The sequence below is a fragment of the Rattus norvegicus genome, chromosome 11, assembly GCF_021556685.1.
Source record: "Rattus norvegicus strain SHRSP/BbbUtx chromosome 11, alternate assembly SHRSP_T2T, whole genome shotgun sequence".
Classification (NCBI taxonomy): domain Eukaryota; kingdom Metazoa; phylum Chordata; class Mammalia; order Rodentia; family Muridae; genus Rattus; species Rattus norvegicus.
The window spans coordinates 57,440,728-57,459,535 of NC_141544.1; the positions used below are offsets into that span (position 1 = coordinate 57,440,728).

General features: G+C 42.8%; 1 protein-coding gene and 3 pseudogenes across 2 annotated transcripts in view; 2 read left to right on the plus strand and 2 right to left on the minus strand.

The window, feature by feature from the left end:
* The window catches only part of Tmem45a (transmembrane protein 45A), an 85,572-nt gene that overhangs the window by 13,228 nt on the left and 53,536 nt on the right, over positions 1-18,808 (plus strand).
* Positions 52-546, minus strand: Tceal9-ps1 (transcription elongation factor A like 9, pseudogene 1; annotated as a pseudogene).
* Rps27a-ps21 (ribosomal protein S27a, pseudogene 21) lies at positions 10,424-11,159 on the plus strand (annotated as a pseudogene).
* Positions 10,588-11,015, minus strand: LOC134481064 (ubiquitin-ribosomal protein eS31 fusion protein-like; annotated as a pseudogene).

Below are 18,808 nucleotides of genomic sequence, written 5' to 3' on the forward strand. Positions count from 1 at the left end.
AGAAAGCTAGATTGCAGTGGTAACAGCAGATAAAAAGGAAACCAAGCCAAGCTACATTAAATAGGGGTAAGGATAGCTTCGATTGGCCTTCCAACGCATCACTATTAGTTTGCTTCTCACTCTCCTGATCTCACCTAGCTTATCCACATCTCTAAACACATCTTCACTGCTCAGATGCCTGGTGTGTATATCCTCCTTAAAATCCTGAAGAGACTGAAGCAGTCTCTCCCAAAAAGTTTCTTCTGATTTTTTTCTCTTCTTCTGGTTCCTCCTCTTCCGCTGGCTTTTCCTCAGGCTTTGGCTCTTCCTCAGGCTTTGACTCATTCCCCTTTTCTAGATTTCCTTTCAGTTTTTGGCAGGGTTTCCTCTTGTGTATGCTTCTCTTCCTCCTTTGCTGCTTCCTGCCAAATACGTGAATGCAATTATTACAGGTATGAATCTGGTCGTTTTTTTTCCTACTTACTTTAGCGTGGAGTGCTACAAAGAACAAACCTGCTGAATTCAAACAAGCTGTCTCCTCTTGCCACTGGCCTCTCACACCGCCATCTACAAGGCTGAAGGGAGCTGGTACCCAGAAACAAGGACTGGGCTCGATTCTTTTGTCTTTTGTTAATTAATTGTCATCACAGTGGCAACTCCTATGTTTTAGTTTTGAGCAATTTATATTTAATATTAATATTAAGTAGTATATATCAGTGTGCTTTTTTTGTCAAATTCTAGATGACTCTGAGGTAGGTGGTTCAAGGTCTTTTCTTTAAAGATGGTTAAAGGAGTATTTCTGCTCTGTAATATTCATATTCAATGAAAACTGGGCTGAATTTTAAAGCATTTCCCTTCTACTACAGATAAGTAACATAGCTAGATTTATCTTTGGTTTGTTATAATTAAAAATATGTCAGTGGTTTCTATGACCCTGGTAATGAAGCACTGAAGAAAACCCATAAACTGAAGAAAACTCATAAAGCAAAAGAGATGTGAATTCTCCCTGTTTCAGGTCTTTGCCTGGAGAGATTATCTTAGGGAGAAACGTCTCAGAACAGGTAGAGTTCAGATTTCTTGAGCTAAACATTGGTGAGGAGAACTTGAGGGAGAATGAAGATGACTAGAATTAGAACAGAACATTTGAAGTGGAGAGAGCTTTAGAGAGAAGGGGGGCGGAGCTTAGACTCCTTAGGGGATTCCTGGGAGGAATCAGCATCATATTGTTGAGCAAAGGCTTTTGAGGAAACTAATGATATACCAGAATTGAGGGCTGCTTTGGTGTAGGTGTCAATGTATCCTTTACAAATTCAAATTGTGGAAATTTAATTCCCAGTTCTGTATGTTAATGTGGCAGTAGGTCCTGTAAGGAAGTGATAAGGATTAGGTGAAGTCATAAGGGCAGGGCCTCTTAATGGCATTAATGGTTTCATAAGGAGAGGAAGAGGTTGTACCAGCTAGCATGTTGTCTTTTTATAAGGCATTGTTCTCTGGTCATTAGGAGGAAGCATAACTATTACCTTCTTACCTTATGGTTCGGGCCTGTGAGGAATAAATTGCTTTTCATTATATACTAGTTAGACTTAATCATTTAGAGATAACAACATCAAAGGGAATCAAGGATGTTGCCCATCCCAGTCATACTAGAAGACCCCTAATCCATGAGTCTATGGGGTTAGTCATACATGACAACAAATCATAAAGTAGTAACTTCCTCAAGAATCCAACTATTTCTAGTCACTTAGTCTTATTTTTAATACTTATATGAGTTAAAAAAAATTACTCCCAATTCAGGTAAAATCCACAATGTCTGGCACCTCAAAACAGTAAATCAGTTGTGTTTAAAGAAAAAGTCACTACCTAGCCACCCTCAAGGAGTATTTCCACAAGTGGAAGTATTTCCACAATTAATTGACTTCAGTTTCACATTTTGTATAAACAAGACAGAGACTGCCAGACCATTGTCTGTGTAGATATTTGCTTTGGCTTCTGAGGAGGAGTTTGTCTTTGATATCTATCATTGTTTAAGCAAAAATATTTCCCATATTTGAAACCCGTCCATTGGATTACAGCAAGTTAAACGCAGTTAAGTTATTACCCAACTACATGATATTTTCTGAGTAACAGATAGTAAAGTTTAGTAGGAGAGGCAGCACTAATCTTCTGAGGCAAATGAATAAGACTCAAAAGTCATAGTAAGGGCTACTATGGGGAGGTAGGGCTATCATACATCATATACCTATTAGACATCTTAGTAGGGCTAAGGTTCAGAGTCTTTGAACCCCAATATGGTACATGGCAAAGTGAAGAGGGCCACATCCCATTCGCATGGTGGTGGTGGAGGATGACAGTCAAGGACGTTTTCATTATCAGAGGTTAGGGTCTATACAGGTCCTTGTCTGAACAGCAGGTCTTCAGTCCACAACTGAGCTCTGCAGGTTGAGCTTGGCTATCTCTTCTCTCTTTATAATTTTGACAGCTTTTTAACTTGAGTCCCTGGGCTGTGTGTCTGATTCACTCCTCCCTAACCCCGAAGGTCAGCATGACATTCTCTAACCTCTGCATATCTTTGTTAAGACATTCCCTGCCAGAACAAGTTTTGTTCAGATTGACACGAACTGAGCCCAGACATTCTTTTCCACTCTGCTTGTGCAGAAGTGGGAACATTTTCCTTAAAACTTATTAGATTCTTGTTGACTAGAAAATGCGTTTGTATTGAAGCTTCAACTAGCATATCACAATGGGGTGTCACTATCAGTATGTAATCAACACTTGACTCTTGGAGAAATTCAGACTGAAGGAAAGGGTCAGTCTTTGTGAAAATTGTTTTCCCACCAATGGTCCAGGAACACTGGGACACTCCCAGTGGCAACTGCTATGGATAGGGTAGTCAGATGGTGCTGAAGGAATGTGGGGAGAATGGAAGTGAGTATTATCATCACAGGGTTAGAATAGTTCACTTGATTCACCCCCAGGGTCTAATAATTGCTACAAGACCCACAACCCCAGGCATAGTTGCTTAGAATTTTATTTTCTTCCCATAATTATGTACTGGAGGAGGCTCTAGCTTGCTTTTATTGCTATTGTTGTTGTTGTTTGCTTGTTTGTTTGCTTGCTTTTTGTTTTTCTTTCCAAGAGAAAGGGACCATGAGAAGAGATTCAGAGGCTTGCAATTCTGTCCCATGAGTTCAGGACTGTTCTCTGTATCTCGGGACGTGTCTAAGAAGGTGGAGCCAAGGACAGGTTAGACTGTGGAGAAATGCACTGAAACTTGATATAATCTATGTGGTGCTAATTATGAAAACTCTTGCTGGCCTTGCCTCTTATAATTACGTTTTTGTGGGGGTGACATGAAAAATAGGGCGTGGTGAGTGAGTGAGACTGTTTAAGATAAACAGCTACGTGCTAAGTGGTTCTCAGAAGGGAGATGGTATTGCCTGAGGATTTAGCCTGGCTGTGGAAAAAGAGTCAAGAGCATTTTACTTTACCACAGCCCCTGCTTGCTGTCTGCCTGCCTCCCTCCCTCTCTCCCCCTCTCCCTCCCTTCCTTCTTCCCTCCCTTCCTTCCTCCCTCCCTTACTTCTTTCCTCCCTCCCTTACTTCTTTCCTTCCTCCCTTTCTCTCTTCTTCCTTCCCTTCCTTCCCTTCCTTCCCTTCCTTCCCTTCCTTCCCTTCCTTCCTTTCTTTTTCAATGTGCACATGAAGTTTTAATTATTTTCTTTTTTACAATATATTAAAGCCTGGGCATAATAAGAAGAATACTAAGACAGTATTTTTTAGGCTTGAAACTGAAATTCTAATACAAGTTTGACAAGACAAATCCAATTAAGCCAAACTGTTCTGGCAATGTGATGACTTGTAATTATTATTTTTGCCTTACCTAGATGTCATCCACTTACCACTTCCCACCTTTCTTAGACTTATTAGCCTACTTACTGTGGGCTATTTTCTACTTAATGGAAGCTAGGTTCTTCCTTCTTCTCTCTCTCTCTCTCTCTCTCTCTCTCTCTCTCTCTCTCTCTCTCTGTCTCTGTCTTTTTGAAATAAAATATATAAGTAAAAGACCAATAAGGACCTTCTGGTCTGAACCTGTGTCCTGAGCAGACCTTGGGCTCTGTCTCCACACCCAGTCCCACAACACCCAGAGGGAGTCCCACTCCCAAGTGCTCTAGCATGCCCAGGATCACAGGTAAGAGGCCACAGCTTCCCCAGGGCCCAGAGTAACTGGGTCCCCAGGATCCAGGTAGACAGGAACCCCTGCCTAGCCAGTGACATGGGTTCCTTCCGATCTGAACCTGCACCTGGAGCAGATCTGGGGCGCTGGCTCTGCATCCACTCCCACAGCACCCAGAGGGAGCCCAACTCCTAGGTGCTGTGTAACACCCAGGATCACAGAATCACAGAGGCTCAATTCTCAAGACATGGGACACACCCAGGAGCACTGGAACTCTGACACACTCAAGATCACAGTTAAGGCCAAAACGTCTTTCCCAACACCCGGCATAACTGGGACCCTCACAGGAACCAGGGAAACACGAATCCTTGCTCAGAGAGGCACAGGTTCCAATGCCCAGAGCAAAGTCAGGGCTCTGGCTCCCCACCCACTCTTGCAACACCCAGAGAAAGCTTGACTCCTAGGAGCTCTGACACAACAGAATCACAAGAGCTTGGTCATGACAGGATTTCAGGATCCCAGTTGCAGCTTGACTCCCAGAAGCTCTGACACACCCAGGATCTCAAGATCACAGGATCCCAGAATGACAGGATCACAGAGACAGCTGGACTCTGAGGAGTTCTGACACAACCATAATCACAGGAGGGACAGGCTTCAGTCAGAGACAGCAAGGGCAGATAGCACTAAAGCTAACCAGATGGTGAGAGACAAGAGCAAGCAAGAACCTAAGCAACAGAACCAAGGCTAATTGGCATCATCAGAACCCAGTTCTCCCACTACAGAAAGTCCTGGATACTCCATCACACTGGAAAAGCAAGATTCTGTTTTCAAATCACATCTCATGATGATGATGGAGGACTTTAAGAAGGACATAAATAACTCCCTTAAAGAAATACAGGACAACACAGGTAAACAAGTAGAAGCCCTTAAAGAGGAAACACAAAAATCCCTTAAAGAATTACAGGAAAACACAACCAAATAGGTGAAGGAATTGAACAAAACCATCTAGGATTTAAAAATGAAAATAGAAACAATACTGAAATCACAAAGGGTGACAACCCTGGAGATAAAAACCTAGGAAAGAGATCAGGAGTCGTAGATGCAAGCATCACCAACAGAATACAAGAGATAAAAGAAGATACCATAGAGAACATTGACACAAAAGTCAAAGAGAATGCAAAAAGCAAAAAGCTCCTAACCCAAAACATCCAGGAAATCCAGGACGCGGTGAGAAGACCAAAGTTAAGGATAATAGGTATAGAAGATTCCCAACTTAAAGGGGCAGTAAATATCTTCAATAAAGAACCTCCCCAACCTAAAGAAAGAGATCCCATGAGCATACAAGAAGCCTTTAGAACTGCAAATTGACTGGACCAGAAAAGAAACTCCTTCTGTCACATAATAACCAAAACACCAAATGCAGAAAACAAAGAATATAAAAAAAAGCAGTAAGGAAAAAGTAACATACAAAGGCAGACCTATCAGAATTACACCAGATGGATTGGGGATTTAGCTCAGTGGTAGAGCGCTTGCCTAGGAAGCGCAAGGCCCTGGGTTCGGTCCCCAGCTCCAAAAAAAGAAGAACAAAAAAAAAAAAAAAAGAATTACACCAGACTTCTCACTAGAGACTATGAAAGCCAGAAGATCCCAGGCACATGTCATACAGACCCTAGGAGAACACAAATGCCAGCCCAGGCTACTCTATCTAGCAAAACTCTCAATTACCATCGATGGAGAAACCAAGATATTCCAAGACAAAACAAATTTACACAATATGTTTCCAGAAATCCAGCCCTACAAAGGATAATAAATGGAAAACTCCAACACAAGGAGGGAAACTACAGCCTAGAAAAGAAAGACAGTAATCTTCTCTCAACAAACCCAAAAGAAGATAGCCACACAAACATAATTCCACCTCTAACAACAAAAATAACAGGAAACAACAATAACTTTTCCTTAATATCTCTTAACATCAATGGACTCGATTCCTCAATAAAAAGATATAGGCTGGATAGGTAAACAGAATCCAGCATTTTGCTGCATACAGGATATGCACCTCAGTGACAAATACAGATATAACCTAAGAGTAAAAGGCTGGAAAAAAAATTTCCAAGCAAATGGTACCAAGAAACAAGCTGGAATAGCCATTCTAATATCAAATAAAAGTCAACTTTCACTCAAAAGTTATCAAAAAGGATGAGGAAGGAGATTTCATACTTATCAAAGAAAAAGTCTACCAAGATGAACTCTCAATTCTGAACATCTATGCTCTGAATGCAAAGGCACCCACATTCATAAAAGAAACTTTACTAAAGCTCAAAGCACACATTGCACCTCACACAATAATAATGGGAGACGTCAACACCCCACTCTCAGCAATGGACAGACCATGGGAACAGAAACTAAACAGAGACACAGAGAAACTAACAGAAGTTATCAACCAAATGTATTTAACACACACACACACACACACACACACACACACACACACACACACACACACACTTTCATCCTAAAACAAAAGAATATACCTTCTCATTACCTCATGGTACCTTCTCCAAAAATGACGATATAATTGGTCACAAAACAGGCCTTAAGAAGATAGAAATAATCCTATGCATCCTATCACTAATGATTCCAGATCACCACAGGCTAAGGCTGGCCTTCAATAACAACAAAAGCAACAGAAAGCCCACATACACATGAAGCTGAACAAGGCTCTACTCAATGATAACTTGGTCAAGGAAGAAATAAAGAAAGAAAATAAAGACTTTTTAGATTTAATGGAAATGAAGGCACAACATACACAATCTTGTGGGACATGAGATTATATCTCACACCAGTCAGAATGACTAAGATAAAAAACTCTGGTGATAGCATATGCTGGCAAGGATGTGGAGAAAGAAAAACACTCCTTCACTGTTGGTGGGACTGCAAGCTGGAACAAGCAGTCTGGAAATCAGTCTGGAGGTTCCTCAGAAAATTGGACATAGTACTACGTGAGGACCCAGTTATACGACTCCTGGGCATATACCCAAAAGATGCTCCAACATATAACAAGGACACGTGCTCCACTATGTTTATAGCAGCCTTGTTTATAATAACCAGAAGCTGAAAAGAACCTAGATGTTCTTCAACAAAGGAATGGATACAGAAAATGTTCATTTACATAATGGAGTACTACTCAGCTATTAAAAACAATGACTTCATGAAATTCTTAGGCAAATGGATGGATGGTACTAGAAAATATCATCCTGAGTGAGGTAACCCAGTCACAAAAGAACACACATGGTTCTGCATTCACTGATAAGTGGATATTAGCCTAAAATCTCAGAATACCCAAGACACAATTCATAGACCACATGAAGGTCAAGAAGACCAAAGTGTGGATGTTTCAGTCTTTCTTAGAAAGGGAAGAAAAATACTCACAGGAGGAAGTATGGAGACAAAGTATGGAGCAGATACTGAAGGAAAGGCCATCCAGTGACTGCCCAACCTGGGGATCCATCCCATACTCAGCCACCAAACCCAGTCACTATTGTGGATGTTAAGAAGTGCATGCTGACAGGAGCCTGATGTAGCTATCTCCTGAGAGGCTCTGCCAGAGCACGGCAAGTACAGAGGCAGATGCTCACAGCCAACCATTGGACTGAGCATAAGGGCCCTGATGGAGGAGAAAGGACTAAAGGAGCTGAAGGTGTTGCTATCCCATAAGAACAACCAACCAGACCCCCAGATCCCATGGGCTAAACCACCAACCAAAGAGTACACATGGGGGGGACCCATGGCTCCAGCTGTATATGTAGCAGAGCCTTATCTGACATCAGTGGGAGGAGAAGCCCTTGGTTCTGTGAAGGCTGGATGCCCCAGTGTAGGAAAATGCTAGGGCAGGGAGGCAGGAGAGAGTGATTGGGTGGGTTGGGGAGCACCCTTTTAGAAGAAGGGGGGAGGGGATGGGATAGGGGGGTTTCTGGAGGGGGAACTGGAAAAGAGGGAAACATTTGAAATGTAAATAAAGAAAATATCCAATAAAAAAAAGAAAAAAAGACCAATAAGATACAAAATAATCAAATGAGGCATTATAGACAAAAAAAAAAAAAAAGAAAGAAAAAAGAAAATAATAAACAGAACAAAACCCAAAACAGAATAAAAGAAAACAAATAAACAAAGAAAAACCCTCCAAAAAGTGCCATTGGGTTTGTTTTATGCTGGCCATCTACTGCTAGCCATGGAGCCTACCCAAGTATAGCTTGTACATCCACTGATAATCCATTGACAAAAACTAATTTTTCCTTTGTGAGCTGTTGTTAATTGGAGATCACTTCTGGGTCAGGGCTGAGGTCTCATGTCCACTTCCCCTCTCAGCACCGGATCTCCTGTGCAGGCCCTGTGCACGTCACCAGTCTCTGTGAGTTCATATGTGAACCAGTGTTCTGTCTGGAAGGCATTGTTTTCTTGGTGTCTTACATCCCTACAGACTCGTACGGTCTTTCTTAACCACCGTACTCCAGTCTTATTTCCTTAATCCACTGGTTTCTCTTTCCTATGTTCTCATGCCATTTCCCAAACCTGTTACCTTCTGTTGGTGATTTCCTACAGGTCCTATTCCTGTAGAAACTCCACAAAATTCTCAAGAGACTCTGACTGATGCCTTCTGCATTTGTGTGAATTGTGTATTGGATGTGAAGGAGAATGTGTACACCTTCCTTAGTTTACCTGAAATTAAGAGGACCCCCACCCCTACCTCACCCCCATTACATTTTTAAGTGATGTAGATCCTGAAAAGTTAGGGATGGAGGGAGTTCAAGTAAGGAGTAGTTTGATTTTGAGGTACCCTTGATTCATACCCAGAATTTAGTCACTGAGGAGGGTACCCATTGTAACCCCACTGTAAACGTGGACGTGTCAGCTCTGAGGTTGCACTTCTTTACAACTACGTTTCGGTTCCTTACCCACTACTGGTGATGATAAACCATGGAACTCATTGACAGACTTGCCTATGGAATATAATTCATAAGGAATGTGGTAAGCCCTGGAAGAGCAAGTTATCACAAGACTAGTTTTATCACTGGCTAAAAGAATGGTATTTTTCTTCACCATTTGGCATGATTTATTAATTTCCATACATTATTTACAAATACCTATTCTTTACAGTCACACGCAGCTTCCTTACTATATAAGAGCTGAGAAGAACTTAGGGAGAAGGGGTGGAGGCTGTTTGTCTCGTGATCACAGGTACTGCTGCCCACTCATTTGTCTTGGTTGAATTAATCTCCCTTAATATGTTTTTGGAGGCTGTTTCTTCTTTTAGCATAAATTGCGTACTCACTTAGAGAGTCTTATGGAGGTATTCAGCTGTTGGCAACATGCATTTCTCCAGCACCAGGGGGATCTTCTGAACTTCACACATGCGCATGTGTGCGCGCACACAGAGATCAGCCAATCATTTCCTAAATTTTTTTATAATAAGATTTTCTCCCATGTAGTGTAATCCGTATGCACACCACCAATCTTGTCTTATTGGTAGAAGCAAATGCTAATACCAACATCGCTGACTATGAGTATTAGTTCCTGGGCTTTCTTAATCTTCATACATACAGTTCAGGTAGAGGGTGTAGTTTGAGGTGCTTATCCCTTTCCTTTGGGTTGAAATGAATGTGAGGCGGTGGGCTTGGTAGATTGATCTGGGTGAGAGAAGCAAACCTGGAGGTGTGCAACATTCCCATCAGAGCCTCATCCTTTTATATTGAAATCCTCAGCACCTAAGTGGTTGGATTCCACAGTGTCACAGAACTGGAAGACGAATTTGGTGAGAGTAAAAACGAATGAGCGTAGTTACTATCCAGTTCTGGGAGAACCACCTGATTCAGTCTTACTTTCTGATGGGCAAACACTCTGTCCTTGGACGAACTGGAAACCTCACAAACAGACTGACAACCAGATTTGTGTGTCTGATGACGTTAATTACAGAGTGCTGTGGGCCAGGTTTCTGTTAGAGGAGTCCTGCTAGAGACTGCTGACAATAAGTGAAATGTCCACGGAGAAGCTGTGAGTGGGAAGAAGGAAGGGCGCCATGCGAGGCTGCAGCACACAAAGAATGTCACGGGTTCCCCTGGGGAAAGTCCTCCTGAGGACTGTCATCCGGCATACAGATGCTCACAGTAAGATTCAGGAGAAGTCCGACATGTGGAAAGGCAGAGAACTAGAGATGCAGATGGAGGATACTTACCAGGGGACCAGAAGGAACACAGTACCCAGTAGCTCAGGGTGGATGAGAAGTGATGGTTTTGATGAAGGAAGTCAGAAAGACTACTGGAGGTCAAAGAATGAAATTTCTTGGGCCCTGGAAGATGATTTTCTTTTCCTTTTTTCTGTTCCTTCTTTTTGTTAACTCATCCACAACCACTGGTCTTCTGGTTTGTTGAAGCAGTAAGTCAGACAACGCTTGCCACAGTAGTGCCTGTCAAAGTGGCTACCCATGAAAACTACCGCACCACATTCACCGGAAGGACATTCCCGATGAAGTCGGCTGATTTTGCCGTTTTCATCCGTCCTACAGTATTTAAGCACAGGCAACCTAACCTCCTTCCTCTGGTCCTTATTCTTCTTGGGGGAGGGGTAAGACTTCTTCCTTTTCTCAGCACCACCACGAAGTCTCAGTACGAGATGGAGAGTGGACTCCTTTTGAATGTTGTCGTCAAAGTACAGCTATCCAGCCGTTTACCAGCAAAGACCAACCTCTGCCAATCAGGAGACACTCTTCCTTATCCTGAATCTGGGCCTTTCCACTTTCTATAGTGTCCGAGGGTTCAGCCTGGAGCATGATGGTCTTCCCTGTAAGGGTCTTCACAAAAATCTGCATCCTGGCAGCGGCTCCACCCACAATGGTGGATCAGAAACGGAAGATGATTTTCTTATGGCTAAATCCTGGAACAAGAAGTTATATGATTATGAATCCAATACACCAGATAGATGGGGTCATAGTGGTTATAAAGAGTTGTATCCTGAAGAGTTTGAAACAGACAGTAGGGATCAGCAAGATATTACCAAAGGGGGAAAAGAAGACCATCTCCCTAGGTAAAATTGTCTGCCCATGAATCCCGAAAACATAAGAAGTCTAAGAAATCCCATAAGAAGTAGAAAAATGGTCACACACACACACACACACACACACACACACACACACACACACAGAGAGAGAGAGAAAGAGAGAGAGAGAGAGAGAGAGAGAGAGAGAGAGAGAGAGAGAGAGGGAGAGAGGGAGAGAGGGAGAAGAAAAACAAAAGGAAGCTACAGATAAAACAGCAGATTCCTCAAGTGAGCTCTCAGAGGAAACTCCGGCTTCTAGTACCAAGAAAAGGAAGCAGCCACACAGGAGCAAGGAAAAGTCTCCTAAAAATCTTTACCTCTAGGGGGAGAAAGTGATAAAGTGATGCTTCTCACATAGATGATTCTGCATCTAGCAGTTCTGAGGAAATCAAGGAAAGAAACACTAAGAAAACCAAAAGGAAAAAGAAAGAGAACAGCATCCATGTTTCTGTGCCTGACCCTGAGGGACAGGAGAGGACAAACAAGTGCAGGAATTGGAAGGTGGCTACTGAGGCAAGGTCTGTTGAGAGCTCAGAGGAAGACTAAGTGGGAGAGCCACAATCCTGCTTCCCACTGACTCTTAAAAACCGGGGTGGGGTGGGGAATTGCTGGTGACTACTTCAGGCAAAGGTCAAAAGTCAGAGGTCAGAGTTGTACTGCCACAGATAACTGTTTTTGGCTTGCTAATCTTCACCCCCTTCTGTTAATAGGGAATCTGATATTGTGTTAAGGTTTCTTGAAGATAATCATTTTTTTTCAATTAATCACTTAGGGTAGAATATCTATACAGCAAATTAACGAACCCAGAAAGCTGAACTCAGTAATGACCTGGGCATACCCATTGGAATGTTGGATTTGGGGGAATCAAGAGTCCAGGAGGAAGGAGGAAGACTGAAGTAGTGAATAGAATGGTTTGACAAGGAGACCTTGCTGTTTATACAGGAGGTAAACTGGCTTCAGCTTTGGCGCTTTGGTTCTTCTGCCGTTGGGCCCCATAGGCATCCAGTTCACTCAGTGAGGCAATAGTTATAAGAGCAAACCGTCTCTCTTCATGCACTCTACAGAGCACTGCTAAGGAACCTAGGGTTTTCAGCCTAATTTCCCTGCTGGTCCCGGAGGATCTACAGCTACATTTAGTGTAACTCGAACATTACAGTAACTGGGTAGTAAATGTTTTTCTAGTTCCATTGCTCTATATTGCCTAAATGGGCTTGTGTTTGAAATTATTTGTTTAATTGTCCTATCAAGTGGACAGAAGTAGGAAGTAGCTATGTTGCCAATGATGCCTTCAAAGAGATTCAGGGCCTCAGTCATCTAAATGCCTTTTTTTTTCTCCTTCTTGTCAAGTTGGGGATCAAACCAAAGGCCTTGCATATAACTAAGCAAGTGCTCTACCATTGAGCCATACCCCAATCCTGTTTTCCTTGTTCATTTCTAATTCTATTAATGGATTATAGATTTCTCTGAAACCAGTTGAATCAATTCCACAATGAAACACTTCTCAGAGACATACCCACTTTCCAGTCTGAGTTCTTGTGTCTTGAGTACCAAGAACATTATTTCCCCCTGCTATATACTGTGATCCTGATACCAAAAGAAACCAAAATACCACTGGAAAGTGGTTGGTAGAACAGTTGACATTTTGTTAAGAGAAAAGAGAAAGGTGACATTGTCAGTATTTTGGTTTTGAACTTGTCACTTTGGTACTGAGTGAAATGCACAGCAACTCAGGACTATGGGTCACGGTTCTGCCACTAATCGATTGAGTTCTAGACCAGGTTAAGTAACCTTCCTGGCCTTATGTTTTGCTTGTGTAATACAAAGATTCTTCATGGTTAACATGACAGACACCAGCAATAGAATACGATAATGCTGACATCCCATGAAGTGGCATTTTATAGTTCTAACTAAATTTGTGCTCTTTATGGAACATATTTCTAATAAAGTGCTTGTTCTTAAAACACATGTTTGGCAGATGTGTCCTATTCCTTTATTATGAGCAGGTGCCACCTTTTGGGATAATGAAACACTAATGACTTTAGTACTCAAATGCCAATGTCCCATGGTATTTTCTTTTCCTTGAGTTTAGCAGAGGAAGAGTCTAGTTACTACATAATAACCTTCTAGAAGCAAGTGATATCTTTGTTGGAAGTAGTTTGGGGCACGCATTTTTTAATGCAGTTTTGTGCTACAAATGTACTGATTCTAAGCACAGACTCAGGAAGATGGTCCTGCAGAATAAGACACTTCCAAGTTTGAGTTTTGACCTTACCTTCCTCCCATACTAACAGACTTAACTTTTCCCCAAGGAAAGCACATTCTGCCCCCCCTCCCACCACCACCATGTTCCATTTTTCTTGGTCACATAAGCAATACAATTGTTTCTGTTCTAATCCATGCCTTAGGCTAAGGCTTTGATGGTTCCTCTACTCCCCTCAACAATGGTTTAGGGCCACTTTTGAAAACCCGCGTTCTGTTTGCCTTACCAGCCCTAGAACATTTCTTGTTAGTGTTTCTTAGAGATGATTATGTCAAATCCTAAGTTGGGGTGTAGAAGAAAAAGAATTGGAGACTTCACATTTATTAACTCATGTGATACAACTTGAAATTACTGAATTCCAATAAATAAAATTTCACTTAAAAAAAAAGAAGAAAGGGAATTGGGAGAGGGGTTGTTGTAAGGTGGATGCTAATGAAGCAGACTTTTGGGGGTGATAAGTGGCATCTTCTAGGAAAGTGTTTCCCTAGGTGGCTTTTTTTTGTATTATAGAAAATGGAAACAAAGCTTAAACTACCTAGTTCTAATGAATCTGAAGAAAGACCATATATTTTATGCTAGATGCTACCATTGCTATTAGTCAGGCAGAGAAGAGATTAAAAGTCTTTAATGCTGAATTTTATTTCATTTGATTTCTGTGACATTTTACCTTTTGGGATTTTAAAGTTGAAATAAAAAGCCTTCCACCCACTGAAGTTTTCTACGCACATTTTCAACCCAACTATCATTTCTTTCATTCATCCATCCATCTATCCATCCATCTATCTTCGTTAGCCTTCATCCATCTATGTACCAAGGATTTCCTATGGAAATATTTAGTCCACCTAACTCTGAGAACTAGGAATCTGGCAGTGAGGAAGAATACAAATGAAACCCTTCATTCATAAAACAGAATTTATAGGGCATTGTTTTTATAAAGAAAAGAGTATGGAATATAATAACACAGTGACTTAGCAAATTATGCAGCATATTATATTAAAAGACAATTACTGTAGAGAAAATAAAGTAAAAATAGAGATGAGTTATTGAAGCAATTTCTAGAATATGGTGATGTGAAATTATTATATTTGAACATAGCTTTAAAGGTGAGAGCTTTTCTTTTTTTAAATTATTTTTTATCAATCATTCCATTCTTTTATATATTAAATGATATCCCACTTCCCAGATACCCCTCCACAAGCTCCTGATCTCACAACCTCCCTCTACTCCCTCTCCTTTGCCTCTATGAGGGTGCTCTCACACCCACCCACCCTCTCCTGCCCCACCGCTCCAGCATCCCCCTACGCTGGGTATCAAATCCCGGAAGGACCAAGGGCCTCCCTTCCCATTGATGTCAGACAAGGCCATTCTCTGCTTCATACGTATCTGGAGCCATGGATCCCTCCCTGTACACTCCTTGGTTGGTGTTCTAGTCCCTGGGAGCACTGAGTAGTCTGGCTAGCAGATGTTCTTCCTATGGGGTTACAATCCCCCTCCAGCAGCTCCCCCACCGGGGTTCCTGAGCTCAGTCTGATGGTTGGCTCCCAGCATCCACATCTGCATTGGTCAGGTACTGGATGAACCTCCTAAAGAGCAGCCACACCAGTTTCCTGTCAGCAAGCACCTCTTGGTAACAGTAACAGTGTTGGCTTTGGTGTCTCAGACAGGATGGATGCCCAGGTAGGGCAATCCCTGGACAGCCCTTCTTTCAGTCTCTGCTCCACTTTTTTTTTTTTTTTTTTACTGTTTTGAGGGAAGAGCTTTTCAAGCAGGAGGAACAACGTGTGCCAATGCCCTAATGAGGAGGCAAGCCTAGTATAGTTTAGGAGAACTAGGAAGGCAGTGTGGCTGATGGGGAAGAGACTCTGACTATGGGATCTTGAAGAAGTGATGATCTTGCTTGCCTGGGTCATGGGGAGGGTGTCCTTGTGTGGACTTGAGCTTGACTTGCATGTCTACAGAACTGCACTCATGTTGGGAACAGTCTGACAAGGGCAAAGGCAAAGTTGAGTCCAGCTGGAAGATTGTCTTAGTTACTGTTCTGTTTCTGTGAAGAGACATAATAACCAGGGTAATTGATCAAAGGAAGCATTTAATTGAGGACTTGCTTCCAATTTCAGAAGGTGAGTCCGTGATCAATATGGTGGGGAGAAAGGCATCAGGCGTAGGGCATCAGGCAGCAGGCATGGTGCTAGAACACTGTGTGAGGGTTTTCATCTGACCCAAAAGCACATGACAGAAAGTGAGAGAGACTGGGGCTATCATGGGCTTTTTAAACCTCAAAGCCCACTCCTAGTAGAACACCTCCTCCAGTAAAGCCACCATACCTTTTTCTGTTTTCTGATTTTGTTTTATTTACATTTCCAATGTTATCCCCTTTCCCGATTTCCCATCCATAAGTCCCCTATCACATTCCCCTCCCCCTTCTTCTATAAGGGTGTTCCCCCTACCTACCCGCCCACCCCTTTCAGCCTCCTTGCCCTGACATTCCCCTACCCTGGGGAATACAACCTTGGCAGGACCAAGGGCTTCTCTTCCCATTGGTGCCCAACAAGGCCATCCTCTGCTATGTACATATGCAGCTGGAGCCATGGGTCTGTCCATGCATAATCTTTGGGTAGCGGTTTAGTCCCTGGGAACTCTGGTTGGTTGGTATTGTTGTTCTTATAGGGTTGCAAACCCCTTCAGCTCCTTTAATCCTTTCTCTAACTCATCCATTGGGGCCCCAAAACTGTTCTACCGCATAGGGGACCAGTAACAAATATTATCAATTGTAATGATGCTTTCTGCACAAGAGTGGAGTGGTAGCAGTGGAGGTGATGAAGACTGGTCAGACCTGGGCATATTTGGAGGTGGAGTGATTTTTGATGGATTGGATGTGGGAGGTGAGAGCCAATGCAGAGTCAAGAATGGCTAAAAGTTTTGCTGTGAGCAGGTCCTCCCTAGTCAGGCATCTTAGGAGTTATGTTCTGAGCTGTTCTAGACCTTTTTCAGTTTAAGAGGCCTGTTTGATACTTGAGTGGGGAAACCAGGTGGGACTGAGGCTAAACATTCAGGGAGAAGTCTGGCCTGAAGTTAAGCACTTGGGAGAAGTGGGTACATGGCATGGTGCTTCAAGCAGGATGAGACCCTCTCCCCCAGAACTGAGCAAAAATAGAAAAGAACCTAAAAGGAGGATCCTTGGAACATCCCATGTTTGAAAAGTTAGACGTTTAGGAGAAACAAGAAAAGAAGTTTCCAGACAGAGGAAAACAGATGGGATGTTGTCTTTCAGGGATGAGGTAGTTCTCAGCTCTGCTAAGTTTTACTTTGGCTCAAGTGAGGTGTAACTGTGATGTTCTACAGGAGGCGGACATGAGGGGCTCTGTTGACCTGGTGAGAGAGCTAGGGTTGATAGAGGAATGGCAAATGATAGCAGAACAAGTGAGCGGGTTGAAGGCAGAGGCCATCAAATTGCTGATAAGCTTTCCCCTGTTCCCAATCCAGAAGATCCTAATCTCTCAGAGTCCTTCTCTCAGTCACTTACTTTATTTTATTATCCCTGTTTCTCTTTGTCAGCCCCTTGGAATGAGCTGAGGTGGGATTCCCTTCTAGTTTGTCTCCAGCCTCTGTTGAGTTCAGGGCTTGAAAGTACTTCTTTCTCTATTCAATGAAAGAAAGAACGTTATAGATCAGCCATACCAACCACAGTAGGGCCCATCACCCTAGAATGGAAGGCCGAGACTCTGTGTAGGAGCTGAGTTCCTTCTGCCACATGCTCAGGCCCCTCAGCCAATGTGTATAAGTGGGACCCAGGCAAAGTCTGTTTCTGACTGAGGTGATGTGCTGAGCTTTTGGCTCTTCTTCCAGCCTCACTTTGACAAAGGTTTGCATTCCTCTCAGTTGTGGCATCTTCTTGGCTGAACCTAGGATGTTGCAAGTTGGCTGGGGAATTCCCACACATGCCCTGCTGCTATCTTATTTCGCTAGCTCCATGTGGCATCTTGCTGCCCACACAGGCTATAGGAAGAGAACAATGCCAGTCAGCATAGCTCACATGGGTGGCCTGACTCCTGGGTGGGGCCACCTGCTGTTACTTGACACCTCTAGCTCATGACTGCAAAGTATTTTTGTACCTAGCTCATATAAATAGGAGAGGTGTTAGTTTTTAAACTCTGGGGTTTTGTCTGTGTTTGATTTTGGAGTTTTGCCATAGCTCTTCATTAAGCCTCTTCTGAAGTAACTATTCTCCGGTGATCTTCTGTGTCTTATTTTGGAGTCACATTTATGATTAAGATAAAGAGTAACGGTAATGAAAAGTGAAACTTGGTGACTGGTTGTGAATGCAATGTCCCAGAGGATGTCAGCCCTTCATTGACTCCTTCCTACTTCCCGCTCTCTCACCAGCATTTCTTGCCACTTCTTCTTTTGGAGGCCTCTCCTCCTGGGCCTTTTGGCAGCTAGAAAGGGACGTGGGAATGTGCCAGGTGATGCATTCTTAGTCCATCACGATGTTTACACTGTGGAGCTTTGCTTTTCTTGATTTTGTTGACTTTACCCTTATGTGTCTTGCTATTTTTTTTCTCCATCTTTAGTAACTTGGGTATTTCCTATTTACATTTCAATTGTTATTCCCTTTCTGGTTTCTGGGCCAACATCCCTCTAACCCCTCTCCTTCTATATGGGTGTTCCCCTCCCCATCCTCCCCCCATTACCGCCCTCCCCACAACAATCACGTTCACTGGGGGTTCAGTCTTGGCAGGACCAAGGGCTTCCCCTTCCACTGGTGCTCTTACTAGGCTATTCATTGCTACCTATGAAGTTGGAGCCCAGGGTCAGTCCATGTATAGTCTTGGAGTAGTGGCTTAGTCCCTGGAAGCTCTGGTTGCTTGGCATTGTTGTACATATGGGGTCTCGAGCCCTTCAAGCTCTTCCAGTTCTTTCTCTGATTCCTTCAACGGGGGTCCCGTTCTCAGTTCAGTGGTTTGCTGTATTCTGGCTGTGTCTCTCAGGAGAGATTTACATCCGGTTCCTGTCAGCCTGCACTTCTTTGCTTCATCCATCTTATCTAGTTTGGTGGCTGTATATGTATGGGCCACACGTGGGGCAGGCTCTGAATGGGTGTTCCTTCAGCCTCTGTTCTAAGCTTTGCCTCCCTATTCCCTGCCAAGGGTATTCTTGTTCCCCTTTTAACGAAGGAGTGAATCGTTCACATTTTGGTCATCCTTCTTGAGTTTCATGTGTTCTGTGCATCTAGGGTAATTCAAGCCTAATTTGGGCTAATAGCCACTTATCAATGAGTACATATCATGTGTGTTTTTCTGTGATTG